Raw genomic sequence first — 9,140 nt, 5'->3', positions numbered from 1 at the left:
AATTATTATTATTCTTAATTTTTAACATTTCATCAAAATGTATTAATAGTAAAGGAGGAATTTATAGAGGTGGGGATGGCTGAGGGAGTTTACAACACTTATGGCTAATATTCACTGTCTATGGTTTGTTTTCTCCCGTAATCTCAGTGTTATACCAAACCTTTAGTATAGTTTTGCTACTTAACAATAATTTGTGTTAATGCTGCCTTGAAACATAAAGGAAGAGGGTTTATTTTCTTTTGTAGGGGAGGGGGACAGAAAGTTGACAGCAGCAACTAGGAGATGAGCCAATGATTTTGGTAATATCAGAAGATACTTCTTTTTTTGGCCATGCCACATGGCTTGTGGGATCTTAGTTCCCTGACCAGGGATCTAACCTGTGCCCCCTGCAATGGAAGTGCAGAGTCCTAACCACTGGACCACCAGGGAATTTCCCAGAAGATACTTTGAAAATATGCTTTCCACATTGAGAGATCCTTAGAAATCTTGATTACCAGGTAGACTTCCAATAGTTAATGGCATGGAGTTATGAGCCATTTTAGTTGAATATTAAAGCAAATGAGGAGTCCAGAGAGCTGAAATACAGGGGTTACCCATTCAGCAGGCACCTCAGTTAAAAAGCTGTCCATACACAAACATATTAGAATTCCACAGTCAGTATAGCTGAGACTCTACCTCATGTGAATAACAGAGCACAGATTCTTTCCAGATCACAGACTTCAGTAGTGGCAAAGAAAAAAGGGAAGTTGGAGCAATCAAAGACTGACTTTATAATTTTGCTCAGAGTTTATTCACCCTGTTCTTTTTCTTAATAATGTTTGACCATTTGCTATTTCCTTTTTTTCCCCAGTCCTGAAATGGGGCAACAGTTCTTGATTATTTAATTTTCTGAGAAATGGCAAAGGGACATAATGACCTAGAAACCCACAGTGGGGCTGGGTAGGGTGTTGGATGCTTTTTGATAAGGCAAAGATAATTATAGAAGCTTAATAATTTATTCAGATTGTAAATGTGGAAGATGCTCTTTGCTGACCTTGCCATTTTATTTTGGATTTGTGAATAATGCATAATTTGTATTAGGGCATTTAAAGGGTTTAAATGTCACATCCAAGACTTTGACCCTGTCATTTTTAAGTGCCTGGTTAGATAGAATAATCATTGCTAAGGCCAGTGGGTGCTTTCCTTAAATTAAAAGGTTTTCAGAATATGTTCAAACTTGATAATATTTCCATAATTGTTTTGTGAAAAATATTTTAAGGAATTATTACTTTAATAAATGTTAAGGATGAAGTTAAAATGTGTATTCTTATGTGAAATGAACGCTGTGGTAAATTTTGTCTTATAATTGTGACTTTTAATTGCGGTACGCGGGCCTCTCACTGTTGTGGCTTCTCCCGCTGCGGAGCACAGGCTCCGGCTGTGCAGGCTCAGCGGCCATGGCTCACGGGCCCAGCCGCTCCACGACATGTGGGATCTTCCCGGACCGGGACACGAACCTGTGTCCCCTGCATCGGCAGGCAGACTCTCAACCACTTCGCCACCAGGGAAGCCCTGTTGTGTGTTTTTTTATGGATCCCTAAAATACATGTTTACAGTCTTTAAAATTAGCTGTTTCTTAAGTTAAAATTAAAACAATTCTCTTATGAGCTATTTTTAGTGAGATAGTTAAGATGTTTGTTTAGCAAATGAAACTTCTTATATCTACTTCTAAGTGCAAAGATTAGAATGAAGGAATCTGAGTAGTTTGATATCAATGGGAAAGCCGTTCATTGTCTGGCTTTCAATTTAAGCCACAGCAGTGGTCCAGACAATTGCTGTGGGTAAAAAGCACTTCATAGCCTCACCGATGCCTTATCAAGAGTTCAGAAAGAATTCTGAATACTTTCCAGTATTTTCCACAGTGTGTCTCATGAGGTGCTTTTTATAAATAGGACTCCATGATGAAATGCTTGGGAATATAGAACACTATTTATTTGTAGATTTCCAGTACATATTAAAATGCATATTAGCATTTTTAAGGCTCTGAAAAAAAATCCTGTAATAGAGATACTTTTTAATTGGAGGTTTCTTTGTTTAGTTTATAGTTTGAGGTAAAAGTTACATATTACCATCAATCTCAGAATGGTAGTGATGGCAGATAACCTTCTTCATTATATACCCCAAATTTTTGAGAGTTTACCAGTTCCCAACAGGAAGAACTCAACCTGACTCATTTTAATCTCGGTATGGAATGCAGGAGCATGGATGCTGAAGGGAGCCTTCTTGGAAAGTAGAGCTTGAAGGCAAAAAAAAAAGGGGTAAATCCTGGACTCCCACAGCAGCCACAATATTTGTTAGAAGTAGGCAGCTGCTGTTATAAAGGCTGGTGGTGTCTTTTACTAAAGTTCAAAAACTTGTCAACTAGTTAAACTCGTTTAATTCCCTCCCTCAGTATTTCTAAAGGCTTATTAGCTGCCTTGGCATAAGGAGAATAGATCAGGTTTTATGTCCACTGTCCTCAAAATTATGCTTATGGGGATGCTTGTTACATTGGACCACTACTGCTGAGTGCTGAAACCCTCACTGTGCAACCAGGGACTCAGAGCACCAGTGGCACTTGAATGTCTCTGGTGGAACAGATGGGGCTCCCCAGTCAAGTGGCAAGGGTGAGACTCTCTAGTGGAAATTATGGTCTACCAAGCTCTGAAGATCTGAGCACACCTGTGAGCCTGTTCCTGAATAGCGGGCTGGAGGTGGTGATACAGTTGAGTCCTTCTTTGCCTGCCATGGTGAATACCTTTCAGTGGTAACTGAAGGGAAATGTGACCATCACCCAAAAGGACTTCATGCACAAAAGGCTGAACTCTATAAACGTTCTAGCTCTTTGCACTCAGCACTTGGGGTTCACATGTAAAGCCACTTCTCTGAGTGCCAGCCAGCTCAGAGAGCACCGCTTCATTCCTCATTCCTGAATCAACTATCTCACAGACACAAAAGGCTCCCTCCCCATCGCCGTACATTTCTTGTTCTCTGATGACCACCTTCTACAAGGTTAGAACCATCCTTTTACTTTGTTCTTTGTTTATCACCTAAATTTTTTTTGACAGTTTTGTCTCAGGTAAGTGAAGCCAACTAAACTAATATTGAAATATCTAAGAAAAGCCATTCAACTTTTTATTTGCAAAAACAGGAAGTCTATTCCAAGGTTGCTTTCTGTCCTTGCCCATCTGTGAAGTCTTGACAACTCTTCTAGCTAAGAGAGAGTAAAAAAAAATAATAATCTAGCATATCTATTTTTAGGACTCCCCCACATTAGAGTTTAATTATATTTAAACTAGAGTTTTCCAAACTTATTTTGGCCCTTTTAATATCCCCTCAAACTGGGGTTCTGCAGAGCATGATCTTTTAAGTGCTTGACTGCAAGGTGCATTATTTGGTATTTGCATCTTATAAAAGTATGTAAAGTAGAAAAATGAGAGCAGATAACTAAACTTTCCCATGCCTCATTTCTCCCATCTCCTAAATTGAATTAATAGAATCTGTCATATTTCTTTCTGTGACCTTGGGGAGTTTCAAGTAGAAATGACCTGTAAAAAGTTTTTATATTTTGTATATTCAGTTACTCTTTGACAGGCAAGTGAGGTTAAAGAATGATGTACTTTAACTGTAAAGCTTCCTTCAGGTCTTACTAAATCATGAATGACTGTTCAGATAGCTTTCCATCAGCATGATTTTGTCAGGGAAACTGAGCCAGAGTATTTGTATGCTTATAGTCATTAGAGAATGAATTGATACAAGAAATATGATCATCTCCAAGAATGAAACCTCACACTACAGGTCTGTGTCTCGCTTAAGAAAAAAAAAATCTGTTTCTCTCTGAGTTACCAGAGATTTGCAATGCAGTGTTCCTGAATTCTCCCTCCTTATTGACTCATGCAAGCTCTGCTCAGAAGCCCAGCAGTGACACATGTGTTAGAGGGAAGGGATGAGTAGGCTGGGCTGGCAGAACTATCCAGGCTATTGTTCTGACTTCTCAAGTTTTAGGAATATGCAAACAGTCCATTCACAGTCTTTAATATGGCAGCATTAGATTTCTCTCTTCTTATGCCTCTATCTAAACGCTTGATCAGTCTGGGGAGAACCATGGAAAATCTGAACAGGGTCAGTTCTCTAAGTTAGGTGTTTGGCAGCAAAATGATTCCAAGACTTCTCTTTGGTTCAAAAAGAAGACCATAGTTTTGTTAGCTAGTAAAAATTAAACAATTTGAGATCCTTGTAAAGAGGTTTGTGTTCAAGTCACAGCCTGGAAGGCAGAGTGACAGATAAGGGTGCCTGAATTGTTATGTGTAAGCCAAGGCAAATAAAACTACACGGAGGACGGAGAGATGATGCAGAATAGGTAGCAGCTTATTTTGCAAACACCCCTTCCAACTACGAACATGGTGTCTCATGATTAGGTCATGGATCCAACCTACTGATTGTCCAGTCTTCATTAGGAATGAATCAAGTCCTGGGTGTGTGTGAAGTTTGTAGTACCTATAATTATTTACAATTTAGGCAGGCAGATATCGATTCTTACCTTCATTATGAGTCATTTTTGTACCTGTAATCATTGCAATACGTACAATTATTAAAACAGTGTTTATGAATTAAGGAACTATTTATTTCTTTTCATATTAGGCTTTTGCAACTTAAGTTTTTTAATGCTCTGCAAGGCTATATTGTTGATAAGGAATAAAGGGTAAGACATTTAAATGATTGATTAAAGTTGTATTACTCCCAATGCTTTTACTTGTTATTTTTCTAGCTATTGTTTTTCTTGGTTCTTTTGTATTAACTAACACAAGTTAGTTCATGTAATCTAAACGAGAAGTACAAATCCTTCTATGTGTCTACACAAAATATAGTGATTACCATATATGTAGCTCACAGGTCATGTATTCCAGTTAATAAAATTCCTAGGAAAGTATCTGTGACTATCATGCCTTTGGACTGCTTATGTAATTGTCAGGCTCTACTCTCTTTCTCCTTGTGATGTAACCATAAGCTCTTATAATCCTCTAGTATTTAAAACATGATGTTAAAGACCTTTATTTTTCAACATCTCCAAACTGAAATTCCTATTGTCATCCACAATTCACCCTTTTCAATTACAACACAAATGGGAAAGGCTGAATATCAGCAGATTTGGCTCTGAAATAAAGCATGCCGCTGTGACGTGGTGTCTGGTATGATAGGAGAGATCCTTGAATACCTGTTTGCCTTCCAATGGTTACTTTCCCGTTTATTCCCCAGCACCACATTGATTAAATCTAACATAGCACCTCTTGATTGAACTTGCTTTATTCTGGTCCATCCTCAGCTCCTTTGAACCAGAGTCTAAATTTGGACTTATTTCCATATATTTGGCATTACAGGTTTCTGGAGCGAGCTCTATACATCGTCTTTCAGCTTTCTTTGGCTGAGATTGTACAAATCTGCTTAGATCTTATCCTACACAGATGGGTCTTATTATAAAGGGTCTGAGCCATGAAATAGGTATTGACAAGTCTCTGGACACCTTCATACAGTTTGCTAAAGGAGCAACTCAGAAGAAATCAAATTGCTTGGTTTGGATGTCATACTAAATAGGAATACTGTGTTAAATAGGGATTGCTAAGTATGAAAACAGTTTCAGTAGACATCTAGGTTCCTGCATACTCAACATTCCTCCTCATTCTCTGGGAAACAGTGTTCTAGTTTAATAAAATTGTCCCCTTTCCTACCCCACTTTGGAGAATTTAAAGGCTATGACTTGATCTTGGAATAATTATCTAGATTTATCTTTCAGCAAGTGGAATCCTGGTTCCATGAATAGAATAGAGGGATGTTTACTTATATTTCTATGATTTATTTTTCTCTCATTAAAGAATCATGGCCTTTTCCTACTGAGTTTTCCAAGGACCTCCCGACATGGTTCTAACCTACCTCCTCACCAAAATACACCTCTATTTAATAAGAGCTTTTTATTTGCTATTTTGCAATTGCGTAAATAAATGTTCCTTGGCCATATCTCCCTAATGAAATGGCAGAATGTTTGAGGGCAAAGACCGTGGGAGGCACATTTTTATAGTTTTCTATAGCATTATATGCGTAGTAAGCCCTCATCACATTATTATACAAATGAATTTGAGGGAAAAGTATTTTTTTCTTTATGTTTTCAAATTAGGTTAGCAGTTGTCACTTAAATATACTTCCTACTGGAAAACATTACATTTTCTTTTCTTTTTCAGAAAACAATTAGTCATTAAGAATATCAAACCCCCAAGGGCAGGAAAATATTAATTAATCCTCACCGCATGTAGTTTGAAACAGGATTTTCTAACTGGGGGGACTAATCAAGCACACTGAATGTTCTAAATGTATTTTCTATTAAATAGGGACTGCTCTAAGGCCAACTGCTCACACCCGTGTCTTTAGGCTCATTAATTAACTAACTGCTGTGCAAAATTCACTGTGAAGAAATAAGTTAACTCAAGATAATCCAGAAATAAATTGTCTGTTAGGACTAGAGCCTTGAATCCTCACCACGCATCCACATTGTGAAATGATAGTAGAACTGCAAGGATAGTGTTTTGTGAAATAAAAGGGATGATGTATGACTGAGAACATGTGTTTCTTATGGTGCTGACTTCATCTACACAGATTTTACCTTCTTGATTTAATTCAATTCAATTCTTGGTTCAATCAAAATTTTCAAGTTGTTTACTTAAGTAGATGATTAAGTCATTTAAATGTAGGAGCCAACTAGGCAATATGAATTTGAGTAAGTAATTCCAAAGAAAAATGCTAACTATGCCTGAGATTGCCTTTACATTTCTTGTGCAATATTTCAGTCCTTATCTTGTTTCTATCTCTTTTGCCATCATAGATTCATAATTGGATCTGCTAGTGAATATACTTACTCATAGACATACACATGAAAACCAATTCTCATGTCAAATCTGATTACAGTAGAATATTCATTAGTAGTCTTTCCCTTACCATCTGGAAGAACTGGAAACTAAGGTCACCGTGCCACGTGTTCATTGACAGAACTGGGGGACATTGCCCAGGGGTGAGTCCTACTGCTTATGTAACATCTCTTTTCTTTCTTCCTCCGTCTCCCATATTATTATAATCTGTGCTGTTTTTTGATCCTGGGACCGTACCCTAAACTGAAGTTCTCTTATCTATGACTTTGATAACTGGGATTTTGGTAGCTCTTATTAGAGTTCAATAAGACTGCAGTGTGTGTGTGTGGGGGTGGGTAGGGTGGGTATACAGGCATGTGTTTGTGTATGTGTGTGGGTGTATACAAGTGAGGAGATCAGAGGTTGAATCTGATTCCCCCTTGTTCAGTCATTCCCGGAGTCCTCCTGTAAAAGAATCTGACTTATATCATGGAAGTTCTTGTTGGCATGTTCAGATGATACTTGGTGATAATGTAGCGTGCTCACTGATATATATGGAAACTGCAAAGCTGCCTTTAGTAGGTTACCACCTTATAATTTGCATATTATATATCCATGAGAATAAACGTGTCAACTAGTCTTGAAATCATCCTGTTTCCTTTCCTTGGATCACAATTTCCAACACTGGGGACTTTTAAAAATCTTACTGTTCAAGATAACGAAACATAAAGTCACAACGGCACATATATATGCAATACCAGATGGGACGCACTTTCCAACATGGTGCTTTCTTCTCATTCTTTGTCCTCACACTGGCATTTAACTTTCCTAGACACAGAGGTGTGAATCACCATCACCATGTGCTATCTGCCTGAGAAAAGTGTGAACTGCTTTTACATACATTAACGCATCTTCAAGAGACTATACAAAGCATTATGCTAGGTGTCTTTGCATGTATTATCTCATTTATCTGGAAACCACAAAGCACTTTTGTATGCAGGATTTCCCTAATTGTAGGAAATCCTGTTGTCAAGTCTTATCCATTCATTTTACATTACATATGTCTATATCACTTAAAATCCCCTCTTAAGACCAGGAAATGCTACTTTGGAAGGATAGAGAGTGCCAAATGGGAGTTGGAATGACAGAAGGACAGAAAGTATCTGGGATAGAAGAAAGAGTCAGAAAACTTGAAAATAGAGAGGAGCATAGAGGTGAGTGTTTTTGGCAGTAGGAGCTATTTTTCTTCTCACTTAATTCATTTCCAAATGTAGTTAGCAAACTTGAGACTGACACTTATCAGTATAAAATGTTTCATTCATATGGAGAATTCATGACAATTTATTCTTCATTATTGCTCATCTAAATCACTAAAAGGAGAGTATCAAAATTATCTAAGGAAATACTATATTCCACATGAATGTCAGTATAAATCCTGATTTGATAGGTAGATGGACAGATAGATAATTAGGTAGGTAAGTAGGTAGATAGATTTTTTTTAATTCAAGGATTTCTTTAATGTTTATCATAGGAACATTTCAGTAAGCACGTTTTCTTTATATGAAGAGAGAGAATGCTCCTTTTTTGCTCCAAATTCCTCAGTGGTTTCCAACTGAAAAATAGTAGTATTTAAACTTCAAAATCAGGTCTACAAAGTCCTTCATGCTCTCCTCCCTAAATTTTTATCCAGCCTCATCTCCTGGTCCTATTCGTTCCTCCAGATCTTATCTCAAACATTTGTCTCCGGGAGCACTGAATTCACTTCTCCATAACTGAGCATACTAAGACCTACTTTCTACCTCCACAATTTTCAGCAGTACTCCCTATGCCTATAGTTATTTTTCCTTTCTTGTTCAATTATCCCCACCTATCCTTCAAAACTCAGTTCAAATGCTACTTCCGCTTTGAATCTACTTGATACCTTCCAAAAGATTGAGGCTCTTCCTCTATGCCCCTCTTGTGCAATAGGTCTATTTTAACCAATCATCTGGTGTGCAGTGGTTTTAATACTTGCAACTCTGCCTCCCACTAAAGCTTAATTCTGAATCATGGACGCTGACTTCTTATCTTTGCATTCCCAGTGTCTGCTACTGTCCCTGCAATATCGTTAAGTGCCTTATGATTTTTTTGCTGTCCAAACAAATGAAGAATAGATGGATGGATTGATGGATGGATTATGACTTTAAGTGTATAAAGCAAGTGAGTCTTTCTAACAGGAGAGTTTTGTAG

The 9,140-nt window shown here is 37.6% G+C and overlaps 1 non-coding gene across 1 annotated transcript; it reads right to left on the bottom strand.

Moving 5' to 3' along the window:
* Positions 1-356: 356 nt before the first annotated feature.
* On the bottom strand, positions 357-429 carry TRNAG-UCC (transfer RNA glycine (anticodon UCC)). Its single transcript has one exon. It is a non-coding gene; the product is annotated as a tRNA-Gly (tRNA).
* Between the last annotated feature and the right edge of the window lie 8,711 nt (positions 430-9,140).

This window comes from Globicephala melas, chromosome 19 (genome assembly GCF_963455315.2).
Source record: "Globicephala melas chromosome 19, mGloMel1.2, whole genome shotgun sequence".
NCBI lineage: Eukaryota > Metazoa > Chordata > Mammalia > Artiodactyla > Delphinidae > Globicephala > Globicephala melas.
This window is presented reverse-complemented; position numbering and strand designations above follow the sequence as displayed.